Source organism: Canis lupus, chromosome 19, assembly GCF_003254725.2.
Source record: "Canis lupus dingo isolate Sandy chromosome 19, ASM325472v2, whole genome shotgun sequence".
Lineage (NCBI taxonomy): Eukaryota > Metazoa > Chordata > Mammalia > Carnivora > Canidae > Canis > Canis lupus.
Genome location: NC_064261.1, coordinates 51621219 through 51636158, shown reverse-complemented (window position 1 = coordinate 51636158; position 14940 = coordinate 51621219). Strand labels below are relative to the sequence as shown.

The window sequence follows — 14940 nt, the reverse complement described above, 5'->3', positions numbered from 1 at the left end:
GAGCGGAGGAGAGGCTGCCAAGAAAGCCCACTATTCACAATCCCCAAAGCAACTGGTTTCTCCCTGCTTTTATCAGGCAGGGAGCGAGGAGGCTCCTTTCCATTTTGTAGATGTAGCTGCCTTTGGCTTTATTATTATTAAATGTATGAGAATATGGGTAGGTGGTTTTACATGGGGTAGTGTTTATGTGTATGGGGGGTGGGGAAGTAGATTCTGGAAACATTTCATTTTGGAAGGAAAAAAAATGGGCTGCATTCCACTCTGGTTGAAACACTTCAGCTAAGGTGCATCCATGCATTGAAAAAGCCCAGAGACCGCACCTGAAAAGAGCTTCCTGGCAATGTCCTCGATTTTGACGGAGTTGTCTTTAATGGACCTTTTTCCGGCTGCCTGCATTATTAACCAAGAGGCGCAGAGAGCCTAATTTCCTCCTACGGGGCATCCCAGTCCACACTGATGATAAGCCTTCTGAACAGAGCTACCTTCCTGTCCTCTCCCACGGGCCTCTCATCATTCTTCTTCCATATCCGTGACCAGAAAAAAATTGGAGAAAGGATCACGCTTCAAATCATAAAAAAGACTTACATCACCTTCCCATAGAAGTTACCAGATGCAACCCTCACTCACCTCTTTGATTTGGCAATTCTCAGCTTCAAAGCTCTTAGGTTCTACAATACCGCCCTGAACAAAGCTGCTCCTTAAAGAGAACTAACGCCCTCCCCCAACACATACACCCCATTGCTGGAACATTCGGAATACTTTTGAACATACCAATTTTTAAGCCAGTTGCCTATAGTTAACAGACGACTTTAAAGTTTGTTTCAACATGACGGACATCCGGAGCATCAGAAAGAACAATGGCCATAATTGCTTAGAACATATTAGATATATAAAAATCACACATCTATAGTGAAACTCACAAAAAAAGGGTGAGAGAGGAAAATTCTTTAAAGAATGCCAACAGCTCAAGGGAGAAGCACTGAAAGGATTACAAAATCTCCATTTTGCAACTCCAACATAATAGCTTGAGGCAGGGATCAAAGGAAGCTCAAAACTTGGTTGAAAAGTTGTTAGGAAACAAGACGTTTGCACTTTGCCAAAAACCACCCCGCAAACTCTTACTAATTGCAAAGGAAAAATGTACTTTTACAGTAGAAAACTCTGGCAGTTCCACATCAGTAATATTGAGACAGCAGGACATCCTGCAGCAGGAAATTCACAGCATCAGCCCTGACATGGTTTGGGCAAAAATGTTTGCTAAGGCCTAAATGTCCATGTCCCCTAAAATGCATATGTTGGAATCTTTACTCTGAAGGTGTTAGTTATTAGGACGCAGAGACTTTGGGATATGATTGGGTCACGAGGGTGGAGCTAATCCCATGAATGAATCAGTGCCTTGTCCTACAAGGAGAAGTCTTCAAGCCAGAAGAGGACCTTCGCCCAAGCATGTTGGCACCCTGACCCTGGACTTCCAGCCTCCAGACCCATGAGAAATAAATTCTCGTTTATAAGCCACCCAGGCTATGGAATTTTTGTTTCAACAGGCTGAATGGACCAATATTTAACCTGAATGCATTCCCATTTCTAGACCTAACTTCCAGTTTAAAGGAAATAGGGAAGATAGACTATGTATATAACACATGAGGAAACCGTCAAGAAACCCATCATTTGGGATCCCTGGGTGGCGCAGTGGTTTAGCGCCTGCCTTTGGCCCAGGGCGCGATCCTGGAGACCTGGGATCGAATCCCACGTCAGGCTCCCGGTTCATGGAGCCTGCTTCTCCCTCTGCCTGTGTCTCTGCCTCTCTCTCTCTCTCTCTCTCTCTGTGACTATCATAAATAAATAAAAATTAAAAAAAAAAAAAAAAAAAAAGAAACCCATCATTTATGTAGGGCATACTCCAAGACAACTAGCCTAGACTCCCCCAAAAAGTTATAGAAGGTTGTGTACAGGATGTTCTAAGAGAGACTAAGGAGAGACATAAATGCAATGAGTGAAGCCTGATTCAATCCTAATGTCAAAAACAAAACAAAAACACCTTTAAGACATTTTTGAATAAGCAGGGAAATTTGAAATACATAATAAAACGAACACTATTAATCAGCTTAGGTACAATATTATATTCTGGTAATGAAGGGAAAAGATCTTTATTCTTAGAAGATGATTTCTGAAATATTTAGGGGTGAAGTGCTCAGATGTCTGAAATTTGAGAGACACAAGAGCAGATACAGCAAAATGCTGCTGCTGGTGTGACGGAGTGGCATGAATGCAGGAAGCTATCTCCTTTTGTCCTGACTGCTCTGCCCTGATGTCCCACTGTGCCACTTTATTCCCATTCAAGGATATTCCATCCAGGGTCTCCAGACTCCAGCCTGGAGATAGATAATGAGGCCAGTGCAGACACCCCTGACAGCAGGAGCATCTCCTCCATGTGCTGGCATCGGGTTTCCTTTATGGAGGCACACCCAGGTGCACCCAGGCAAGCAGCGAGAAAGCTGTTCCACACCCTGGATTCCTTATTTCCTACAGGCAATGAGGTAGAAAGGGAGGCCTGAATTATGGCTTACCCAGCCGGGTTCGGCTGACCAGCTTTTCCAGCTGCCTAACCACATGGTAATTATTAACCACACAATGGAGTCCAGCCCGCCCAGGTATTCTGCTGGCACATGGAAAATCCCAAATTTTTATTTCCAATAAGACCATAATCGCAGGTCTTGAGTTCTTACTATGTGCCAGACCCCACTCTAGGGGCCTTACGTGTACCAGGAGGTATGGATTTCCAGCTGCGGTCAATCATTAAGTACTACAATCACCTAGTGACTGAAACACTCGTTGTAATCAAAGGCTAAAAAATAATTTGTGATATTATTCACATTCAGAAGGCCGAGTCAGTCATCTTTCCTTGGAAAACTGGCGATTGGTAGTAGGGGCAGAAGGAGGTTCACCATTTCTCGCCCAGACACCATTACTGCAATTCACCCCTCAAATTCTTGCAGGTCTAGGCATCCATAATCACTTATCAGGAAGCATGGACCACAATTAAAATCCCAGCTTGCTTCCTGAGGTCTACCACGGCAGAGAGCTAGGACCTCAGACCCAGCTGTTCCTCCTGGCCATCGCTAATTGGCCGCTTGCCTCTGCTCACAGCTCTTCGCACACTAGCGGTAGGAGATTCCAAAGACTAGGACAGAGGTTTCCCTCCTCAAAGCGCCTGCAGATAGTTACCAAGAGGGTAAAATTAAGCTTCAAATATCCCACGGGGCTAGAATAAAGAGGAAAAAAAGACCCTCGAACACCAAGGGAGCAAGGCAGGTGTTTGAATCTTGGAGGGCAGCAGCCAAACTACATGCACGTGTACCAAGGAAGGGTGACAAACCTTTCAGCGGTGACCGCAGCACTCACGTACCTGGTAACTACAGAGAAGACAGTGGCTTCTTACTAATAGGAAGGCTACCCTGGAATAAATATCACAGCGATTGGAACTGAAGAGTAGAATGCGCCACCCCAAAATAGGACCACAAAAAGTTGTTTTTGGAAAGAGGACTGGTGAGTAGGAAGGGGAACGATGGGCAGGTGTCGTCTCTGGGTGACAGTTACACCGGTATGCTCAGTGTGTGAAAATTCGCTGAACCCCACTCTTCTCCATACACTTTCCCTTTTGCAGGTTGTACTCCAAAAAAAGTTGAATTAAAAATATGAAGACATAACTGAGTGATGGGCATTAAGGGGGGCACATGATGTGATGAGCACTGCGTGTTATACTATATATTGGCAAACTGAATTTAAATTAAAAAAATATGAAGACGAAACCACAAGGCAGGATCACCTCACACTTGTTTAAAAAAAAGGCTATTATAAAAAAGACAAGGAATAACAAGTGCTGGCAAGGATGTGGAGACAAAGGAACCCTTGTGCAGTCTTGGGAGTATAAACTGAGGTGGCCACTATGGAAAACAGTAGAGAGGTTCCTCAAAATATTAAAAGTGGAACTACCCTACAACCCCATGCTTCCACTGCTGAGTATTTGTCCAAAGAAGATGAAAACACAAACTCAAAAAGATACGTACCTCCCATGCTCTTGCAGGATTATTTACGATGGTCAAGACAGGAAAACGACCTACGTGTCTATCAATGGGTAAACGGATGGAGAAAATGTGGTATATATTTTTGTATATGACAACATTATTTAGCCACAAAAAAAAAAAATGAAATCGTGCCATTTGCAACAACACGGATTGACCTTGAGGGCATTATGCTAAGTGAAATAAGTCAAACAGAGAAAGGCAAATATCATAGGGTTTCATTTATGTGTGGAATTTAAAAACAAACAGACAAGCCCATGGATCCAGAGAATAGATTTGTGGTGCTCAGAAGCAGGGGTGAGTGGTGGGGGAAATGAGTGAAGGAAGCCAAAAGGTACCAACATCTGATTATAATACACACGAGTCATGGGGACGTACTACGCAGTGTGATGACTATTAACTTAAAAAGTTTCGATCACCACAAAATTCCCTAACTATGCAGAGTAAATATCGGCTGGGCTTGTGATCCTTTCACAACGTGTACAAATATCAAAGTATGTTGTACAGCTAAAACCAATGTAATATTGTAGGTCAAGGAGATCTCTAAAAAATGCAAAAAAAAAAATAAAGACAACTGAATGCCCCCTCCACCACGCGATGGGACTTCCACAACACGCCCGGAGACGGTGGGGACGTCAGGCCGTCCGCTTCATGCAAGTGAGAGCTGGAGGCTGCCAAGAGCCAACATCCAAGTGCGTGTAGGTGAGGTCAGCTGTGTCCCCGCAGCGGCTGCACCAATGACTGCGGGCACCCGCAAGACGGCTGGGGGAAGGGCCGGAACTGCGAAGGCCTTTGCTCCCCTGTTCCACCTTCCCTCTGGGATCTCTACGACGACAGCTAACAAACAAGGCCCAGCGGCTCCCGCAGAGGCAGCAGGGTCCTCACCTGCTTACCGGGGGGCCAGGACCCCCCTCAGCGTGGCAGCAGCTGACCTCGGGGAGGGACCAGAGGTTCCTGACGTCCTGACATGAAAACATCCAGACTCGGTCAAGACCCTTCCGATGCGAACTTCAGTCCGGTCTCTCTCAACAGGGTCCCGGCCAGACAGCAAATGCACGTGTCCCAGCTTGGCACTGCTCCGACCGGAGAAGGACACCGACTCTTAAAAAGCAAGGAAGCCGGAGGACTCGCGGGAAGTCGCACAGCCTGTCCCTCAGGCCTCCCAAGCCCAGCTGACCCTCCTGCCTCCTGATCGGGGCTGAACGGAGTCTGCACCCCTCCCTCCCCAAAACTCATGTGCTGCGGTCCTAGCACCTAGGATGTGACCCTATTGGGAAATGGAGGCGCGCAGGGGTGACTAGTTAAGACGAAGCCCTTCTGGAGGACGGTGGGCCCTAAGCCAACACGACTGGCGTCCTTATGGAAAAGGAGAGTCTGGGGCCGGGCACACGTGTGCACACACACACACACACACAGAAGACAGCGTGAAGCCTGGAATTACACTGCCCAGGAAGGACCAGGAGCTGGGAAGGGACCCGGACCCGGCCCTCCTCGGGGCCTTCCACGGCACAGCGGCCTGCTGCCACCTCCATCTCCCACCTGCAGCCTCCCCACTGGGGGTGGACGCATCTCCGCGGTTTAAGCCACTCAGTTGTGTCAGCCTGGTAGGACGGCCCTCGCCAACGAATCCGTCTCCACAGCCCGGGCCCGGCAACGTGGTCCACAGGGCAGCGCTAGCTTGATCTTGCAGATAAAGAAACAAGTACAGAGACGTAAAGCAGGTGGCATTAGGACACAAAGCCCTCACTAACCAAGGTAAGAATTCAGAAATCAAGAAAGAAAGAAAAAAAAAAAAAAAAAAAAAAACGTCGGCTGTGAAAAGTCATGCGAAGTAAAAGCATGAAAGAAATGACCGACTCTCCTTCCCTGGAAGCCTGTTAACTCCTCCGAGAAGGCTCAGGATGGTTCCGTCGAAGGAGAAAGGTGGCTGCACCGCGTCCCCAAAGGTGCGTCCTTCTCCTACAAATCTCAGCCCGCTCCGGCACACCCGGCCCCCAGACTCGTAATTCCCACCGTAGAAATGAATTACTCTTCAAAGACCTAAGTCCACTAAAAAGAACGTAGCTACTGCAAATGAGGCAAGAACAAGAGAATATGAATAGAAATGGCATTTTAATAAGTCGTAAGACTTTAGGGGCGGCTAAGAGTTAAGGCTCACTTCTGATCTTTAATATGGAATTAATCTACGGGGTCTTCCAAAAACATCCGTCTAGCAAAGGCCTTGCACGATGTCGTCCCTTTCAAGTGCAGCCACAGAAGATAAAAATGAACCCCTAAAAGCAGTCAGAGTTCAGGTGGGTTTTATGAATTCATCTCTGGTGTGTGCCAGCTATGGCTGAAGTCCAAATTACAGCAAACAATACGTATCTTAAATTTCATACGAGCTAGAATATGGTTAGAGTTAAATTTCATGAAATGGAAATCTACTCATGGAAGAATTATTGAGCAGCAAGTGTTGGACACCAGGGACGCCTGGGGGGCTCAGGGGGTGAGCGTCTGCCTTTGGCTCAGGTCGTGACCCCAGGGTCCTGGGATCGAGTCCCGCATCGGGCTCCCTGCAGGGAGCCTGCCTCTCCCTCTGCCTCTCTCTCTGTGTGTCTCATGAATAAATTAAAAAAATCTTTTTTTTTTTAAAGAAAAAAGTGCTGGACACCAGCTCACATGCTGAAAATCAGACCCAGGGGTGAATAAAGTAGAGCCCAGCCTTGCCCTCACAGGGCTTAGAACAGAGCTCACAGGCATCCCACACGCTGGCAGTATTTCCCGATCTTTAAAAGGCGAGAATTTAGTGACAACTATCTTAGAAATTTCTATTTGTTCTTCTGAATGTTAATGCTAGTCAACTCCCCGGACTATCCTTGAAATGAGTACCAAAGGCTGGGCTCCAGGCCCCTGTCGGGTATAACCTATAGAGCGTGGTCCTTAGGGTGTGCGTGTGCGCCAACCTTGGAAGCAGGCCAACCTGTGCTGGAGAAGACCGGGGTCACGGATTTAATCCCCCCAAAGGACCACAGTAACCTCCACATTTCAAATGATTCGTTTACAGAAAGGACCATGGCCTCCAACACACGTGGAGGGGATACAGGCGACGCACGTCGTGAGCAGAGAGGATGGCAAAGGTCGATGCAAATGAAGATCTGGGCACAGCGGGAAACAGGCCGCACGGCGCCTGGGGAGGGGGCGAGGGGCCGGGTCCAAGGAAAGGGCCGCGTGCCCCCCACGGACGAGCTTCCCTCCGTCCTTCAAGGACCCTCTCCGGCCCGACGTCGTGGCACCAGGACATCGTCCCGTCAGCCTACGACGCGGGCCAGCCGCGTTCACGGTCACACTCGTGCCGACCCTAGGGTTCCCTGCCCAGCTCGGGGAGGCCAGCGGCAGCCTCTGCCCCGAGGATCCGTCGCCCGGGGCCAGCCCAGGCCCGCGGGCACTCGACGCCGAGCCAACGCACCTTGTCCCTCCAGGACACCAGATGGCTTCCGGCAAACGACAAGGGCGCCTGGAAGGGCAGGAGCTCCCAGGCCGTGCCATGGTGTGGATGGAAGCTCCGCCCCGGCGCAATCAGGCTCGCCTGCGACCGTGCGGGTACACTCAGCTCACCCACTTTAAGCAAATGAACAAAAAAAGGGAGGGAAATTAAAAAAAAAAAAAAAAAGACCTTAAAAGCCACTCCCTTCAAATCACTTGAAAAACAGCCCTTTGAAGAGCTTCTCCAGCAGAGGCCCGGGGAAATTTTTAAAAACCATAGTTCCCACTTACTAGGATTGACACGGTCTTCAAAAAATAAAATAAAATAAAAATCAAAGCGCTACAGAAACACGATGGCTTCCTAACACAAAGGGAAGGGCACTGTTCAAAGTGACTCTGTCGCGTGCTGATGGCTACTTACGCGGCGCGGAAACCGAGGCCCTCGCCTTCCTGCAGACGCCCTGGGCCCCCCCACCCCACCCCGGTCTTTCTTTGTTCCATCATTTCAGGGTTGCAAGGGCGTCCCGGGAATGAGCCGTCAAGGCTCCCCGTGGCGTTCAACGGGACGCTGGTCACGAGGTCGTCCACCGACAGCCCGCGGCACAGGCGGGCCTCCCCACGAGTAGAGGGGGACAGAGGACCCTGCGGGCTGCCGCGGCCTGGGCAGGACAGTTCCCACTGCCCCCGTCGCCAGGTTCTTCCTCCCCCTACACCACTGACTGCAACCCCAGCCTATTTTGATCTCAGGCCACCGTCTAGCAAATTCACAAAAATGCCTCGAACACCTCAGGTTTTACAGAGTCATGATAACATCCTCCACGGAATAATGACACACGGGTTTTTCTATCCATTTCCAACTCTTTGTCCTTTTTTTTTTTTTTTTTTTAATTAAAGTGAGGGGGCGCCTGGGTGGCTTAGTCAGTGAAGTGGCCAACTCCTGATTTCAGCTCAGGTCATGACCTCAGGGTCCCGAATCAGGCCCCGTAAGGCTGCACTCTCCGTAGGGGGTCTGCTTGAGGCTTCCCTCCCTCTCCCTCCTCCCCTGCCCCTCCTCTGCACGCCCCACGTATGCTCTAAATAAATCTTTTTTGGAAAATGAAATAAAAACCATAAAATTAGAGTAAGGATTTTTTTACTCTACTCTTTGGGTAGTAGACCCTCACTACGCCGCATACTTATTAGGACCAGAATGGTCTTCAAACAAATTCCCATCACACAACCACCATCCACACTGCTTCCTGTTTTTCCCAACAACCTTCATCCCGCTTCATACCTAATTTAGGACGTACCCGAAATATTACAGCAGCTCTAGAGCATCCCATCCTATGGATGTACGAGTCACCCATCCACCCCCTTTCCACTAGGTGACTTAAGTCACTTTCCATTTTTATTATAAATCACACTTTAAAGAATATCTTTATGCCAAAGATTTTTAATTCCAGACATTCCTTGAAAATACGTTTCTAGTTAGAGTTAGTCCAGGTGTGAGGAACTAGCCAAACGAGCAAATGATTTTAAAGTTGCCGGTAACAGGTTGCCGGCAGGGTTCTCGTGCATTTCAGGGTTAATCGGACAGTTTGCTTTCCCGTGTTCAAATCCCACTCTTCTCGGGCAGCCCGGGTGGCGCAGCAGTTTGGCGCCTGCCTTTGGCCCAGGGCGTGATCCCTGGAGTCCCGGGATCAAGTCCCGCGTCGGGCTCCCTGCATGGAGCCTGCTTCTCCCTCTGCCTGTGTCTCTGCCTCTCTCTCTCTCTCTCTCTGTCTCATGAATAAATATATTAAATCTTATAAATAAATAAATAAAACCCACTCTTCTCTAGACTCCCTTCCTCTCCTGGACTTGTTCTCCCTTCAGCCTCTTGCCTCCGTCTGCAAAACTGTCCCCAACCCTTAGGCTGAGCCGTCCTCCCCCGGCAGGAGGGCAGGGCTTTGTTACCCTTTGCTTTTGTTTCTGCCTATTTTCACTCTTCCTCTGACTCTGTCACCACACTTCCCCAAAAGCATTCCCATTCCCCTTATTTAAATGGATATGGGTTACACAGGTGTCTCACCTGCTTTTTAGAACATAGATCCTTTACTGATTAGGAGTCTTATTATAAAAATATAGTCTAATGACCTACTTTCTAATTCCCTGCTGTAAAAATTTTCTCAAGTTCTTAGTCAAAACTCAGTTATAGGGATCCCTGGGTGGCGCAGCGGTTTAGCGCCTGCCTTTGGCCCAGGGCGTGATCCTGGAGGCCCGGGATCGAATCCCACGTCGGGCTCCCAGTGCATGGAGCCTGCTTCTCCCTCTGCCTGTGTCTCTGCCTCTCTCTCTCTGTGTGACTATCATAAATAAATAAAAATTAAAAAAAAAACCTCAGTTATAGTCAAATTGCTTGCACTAGTTTACAGGTTCATCCATCATAGGGCTTTCAGTAATTTCTGCCCTCTATTTCTCCATTCACATAAAACACACAAGTTTCCTTCTTTCTTTCCTCTGCCAGAAGTTTGACAACTTTTAAAAAGTCTGTCTTTTTCCAGAATCCATGAACTATCTGATTCCATCTCGCTGAGATTAGCACAAACCTACACTGATGGATAAACTGCTCAGAACGTGATAGTCGATCAAACGTGCGGACGCGGTGCAGAACACAACATAAAACCACAGCTGCAAACACACGGATCCATCAGACTAGAAGCTGTCAATCCAGACCCGACTGGCTGTTTCTAGGTTTTTCTATCACCGGTTTACAACTTTTTTACTTCGGACCGGCACAGCCCCATAAGAAAGTTACAGCAAATGCCAAACATTTGAGGACAATTCAGGAGAAACAAAGGAAAGGGAAAGGAAAATTTTCATTTTCACAATCAAAACCACAAAGTTTCTAGACCATCTAGATCTGTGGCTGCAAACTAAGGCAAGATCACCATCACGTAACTGGAGCATCGATGGTGAAGAGTAGCGTGGGGAGACCTACTTCTGTTGACCGCTCCCCTCTCTCCGTTCCACATGGGACCTCACTCGGCCACCGGAGCTCAATGCGGTGAAGTCATACTCGGCAGGGGCTTCTCAAACGTCCATGGGCTCTGAGTCACCTGTGATCTGAGAGGCTGATCCTCCTGGGGGGGGGGGCGGGGCAGCACCTGCGATTCCACGCTCTGGTGAGCTCCCAGGGGCTAGTTCCTACAGCTACTCTGAGGACCAGACTGAGTAGCAAATATACGGAGTTCAGCACCCAGGAATTTTTTTTTTAAGATTTTATTTATTTATTCATGAGAGACACAGGGAGAGAGAGGCCGAGACACAGGCAGAGGGAGAAGCAGGCTCCATGCAGGGAGCCCGACGTGGGACTCGATCCCGGGACCCCGGGGTCACGCCCTGAGCTGAAGGCAGGTGCTAAACCGCTGGGCCACCCAGGCGTCCCCAGCATCCAGGAATTTTGTAATCAGCAGGTTTATAACAAAAGTTTCCAAAATGCAGCTATGGATGATTAGCTCCCTTTCTTTTATTAAAAGCAAGGTTCTTAGAGAAGAGACACCTTTTTCCTTAAGGGCATTAACGCTGATAGATTCCGAAATACATCAGAAACTGGGAACTTGGGCGCCTGGGTGGCTCCGCGGTTGGGTGTCTGCCTGCGGCCCAGGGCGTGACCCCGGGGTCCTGGGATCGAGTCCCACGTCAGGCTGCCTGCAGGGAGCCTGCTTCTCCCTCTGCCTGTGTCTCGGCCTTTCTCTCTGTGTCTCTCAGGAATAAATAAAATCTTTAAAAAAAAAAAAAAGAAAGAAAGAAAAGAAAGAAAAAAAAAGGAAACTGGGAACTTGGGTTGCCCCGAGAAAGAAACTGGCTAAGGAGATGAGTGGGAGAAGGTCACTGAATATTCTTTTGCAGCTTTTAAATGTTGGACCACGTGAGCAAATTACCTACTCAAAATACAAACTGTATTTCAAAATCTTTTTTTTTAATTAATTTATTCATTTATGAGAGAGAGAGAGGCAGAGACACAGACAGAGGGAGACGCAGGCTCCATGCCGGGAGCTCCACAAGGGACTCGATCCTGGGACCTCAGGGTCACACCCTGGGCCAAAGGCAGGCGCTAAGCCGCTGAGCCACCCAGGGATCCCCTGTATTTCAAAATCTTAAAGCATTTCATAGGATACTCAATAAACATTAACTCAAATTAATCCCTTCCCAGGAAAGTAAGTGGTAGGCCCAGGAGACCACTTACCTTAAATAACTTAGCATTTTTCTTCAAAGAGGGAACATCCCACAGTTCCCCCACCTTCTAGGGCCAGGCCACTGTTACATTTTTATTCTAATAACATTTTCCAACCCAACCCTCTTCTCCGGCCCTGGAAGGGCCCCACAGGATACCCGGATTCACAGCAGATTCAAAAACAGCTACGTGCACCCTAGTAACTCTGGTCCCGCTGGTGGGAACAAGGAGCAAATGCGGAGAACTTTCTATCGCCTCCACCTCCAGTCTGTGCATTTGAGAGTCAGGGCCTATTTGCACGGGCATCGCTCCTGCCAACGCCATTCAAGCCCGTGTTTCCGACTCCGGAGAAGCAACGGCGCCTGAAATCAGACCCAAAGGTAGGCACGGCTGAGAACGTGTGTGTGCACGTGACCCCGCCGCCGACCCCGAGGCTAACCCGACTTGTTGTCACCTACGCGACCTGCCACACCTGCACTCTCACAGCGGGGGCTCCACGGCCAACACGGCCTGTGACGCTCAGGATGGGGCGCTGGGGCCCCGGGAACTCCTGCGGGGACGTCGAGCCGTAACCTTCCCTGCAGCCGGCTCTCCGCTCCCCTGGGCCCCACAAAGCCCACCGCACACCCGGCTGCTGGGGCTTCCTCCCCCAGAGGTCGCCGCTCACCCGCTGTCCCCCCCGCTCCGGGTGACCCCTCCCCGGGGCCCCAGTCTCCTGCTCCTGGGGGACAGCCTGGGCTCCAGGGAAGGGGCTTGGCTGCAGGGAGACAGGAGAAGGGTGAGCAGTAGAGGCCCGGCCCAGCCGGGGCCCCCGGGACACGGGCCCCAGGCCCAGTGCAGCCCCCAGGACACGGGCCTCAGGCCCAGCCTGGCCCCCAGGACACGGGCCGCCAGCCCAGCAGCTGTCCCCTCCCCTGGTGACGAAGGGCACAGGCCAGGACTGGGCGAGTAACCATACACTGAGGCGTGGGCAGTGGCCTGCAGCGGCCCAGGACCAGCCGGGAGGGCCGCGGTTCCAGCAGGACACACGGGAACCCGGCATCACAGGCCCAGAATACGTCCCGGGGGCTGTGGCGAGGGGCCCTGCAGGTCCGAGGGCGCCCCCCCTGCCCCCCACGGCTTGAGCTGCTGTAGCCCGGGTCTCACCTGCCCGGTGGCAGGTGGGAGCCTCTGCCCACGGCAGCAGCGGACCAGGAGCCGAGAGTCGCCCAGCCGGGCTGCGGTTCCAAGCAAGAGGAGCGAGAGTGGCCGGGGCTGCAGAACGTGGTTCCACCTGCCAGGATGCCCTTCCCCTCACTGGAAACTCCCGCGAGCTCGTCCTGCCTCGCGCAGCAGCCACAGCAACGGTCACTGGCAGCCACTGCCTCCAGCGACATCACTGGGCCCTCCCTTCCCTGCTCACTATTCTGGTCCCCTGAGCGGACCAGGCCATCGCCACCCCAGGGCCTCCATTACCTCGGCCTACAAGGCTCCTCCTATGGAGTCTTTACAGCTCTTTTCACTCCCCTCCACTTTTTTTTTCTTTTTTAGGTTTTATTTATTTATTCATGAGAGACACAAAGAGAGAGGCCGAGACCCAGGCCAAGGGAGAAGCAGGCTCCATGCAGGGAGCCCAACACGGGACTCGATCCTGGGATCCCGGGGTCACGCCTTGACCGCCCTATTTAAAATTACAAACCCCTTCCTCCAGCACCTCAGCACTCTTGCTTTTTCTCTTTAATTTTTTCAGGGGTGGGGGTGGCGGGCACAGAGACGGCAAGAAAGAACGTTGAGCAGGCCCCACGCCCAGCACGGAGCCCGACAGCCGGCCTGCATCCCACAACCCTGAGAGCCTGACCTGAGCCGAAATCGAGTCAGCCGCCCAACCAAGAAGTCACCCAGGAGCCCCCCTTTATTTTTCTCCAAAGCACCTAAAGCACTGACTGTCCTGTATGTTTTCCCTACAGTATTCGTTTATTGTCTCCTCCACCAGAAGCACATGTGCTGAGAGTCCAGGTGGGAGTAAAAGAGCTTCCGAGAGGGAAAAAGATTAGAAACAAGACCCACGAAGGCCCATTAGGCCCATTAGGCCGCCCTCCTCCTCCTCCTCCCCCTCCTCCTCCTCCTCCTCCTCCTCCTCCTCCCCCTCCTCATTACTCGGCCATTCCCGATGGTAGGATGCAGACTGAGAGCCCTCCTCCTTCAAGTTTCCCTTCACCTGTTTCTGCTTCCCTGGTCTCCCCTATTCCCAAACTCCCACAGCGCTGTCTGTTTATGCGAAGCTTCAGTCTAAACCACCAGCACCTGCCTCGGTGGGCGGCTGGGAGGACGAGATGGGCCCGTTCGTGGGTAGAAAAGCTCTAGGACGGGGCAGCCTGGGTGGCTCAGGGGTTTAGCGCCTGCCTTCAGCCCAAGGCATGACCCCGGGGTCCCGGGTTCAAGTCCTGAATCGGGCTCCTTGCATGGGCCTGCTTCTCCCTCTCCTGTGTCTCTGCCTCTCTCTCTGGGTCTCATAAATAAAATTTAAAAAAAAAAAAAGGCTCTAGGATGGTGCTCAGTGCTGCTCACTATCCAGCAAGTCGTGCCCGTCGTTACCACCCGCCGGGCGTCGTGTCGCACATGCCGATAAAGCCTCGTGTCCACGGCGAGACGATAAGCAAACCGAGGGCGAAGATCTTACTCTGCATTTTGAAATCCCCCAGGGTCCTTAACCCGGTTTTTAAAAACTATTTGTCCACTGGTTGAAACTAAGGACTTCCACTCTGAAAGATTGGTTAGAAACCCCTCAGAACCTCTATTTAAACAGCGATCCTAATCCTCCTCCTCCAGGACTGACCTGCTGTGTAAACTCCGCAAACCTAGGAAATCGGCCCGAGCGTGGGAAGCTCGCTAGCGCGGGCCGGCGGGCCAGGCCTCTGTGAAGCAGCAAACATACGGACTCCAGAGAATTTTCCCCAAGGCAGCTGTTCCGTCTGATCTTGACTAGAATGTTTGCAGCTAATGAAGTGTTGCTCTGGTCTCAGCAGGACCCCGCAGGCCTCAGCCCCGCAGGCCCACCCTCCCCCCCCAGTAGCGCCCTGCAGTCGCCCAGACCCCTGGCCCCAGGGACAAAGGTGGTGGAGCCTCGGTGGGGGGGGGGGGGTTGTGGCCCCACTCACCGGCCCCTCGGCCACTGCCACGGCCTGCCTCCAGGAAGCCCTCAGGCCGCACCGCCAAGGC

At 51.1% G+C, this 14940-nt stretch overlaps 1 protein-coding gene across 12 annotated transcripts in view; it reads right to left on the bottom strand.

Annotated features, from left to right (window-relative positions):
- The window catches only part of LYPD6B (LY6/PLAUR domain containing 6B), a 249435-nt gene that overhangs the window by 209303 nt on the left and 25192 nt on the right, over nt 1-14940 (bottom strand). Inside the window, exon 1 of one of the 12 annotated variants that reach the window (XM_049097240.1) lies at nt 11755-12167. The exons of the other annotated variants lie outside the window; for them this stretch is intronic. The gene's annotated coding sequence lies outside the window, so the exon portion shown is untranslated. Of the gene's footprint in view, nt 1-11754; nt 12168-14940 lie in introns of those variants that run through there. 12 annotated transcript variants of the gene reach the window in all.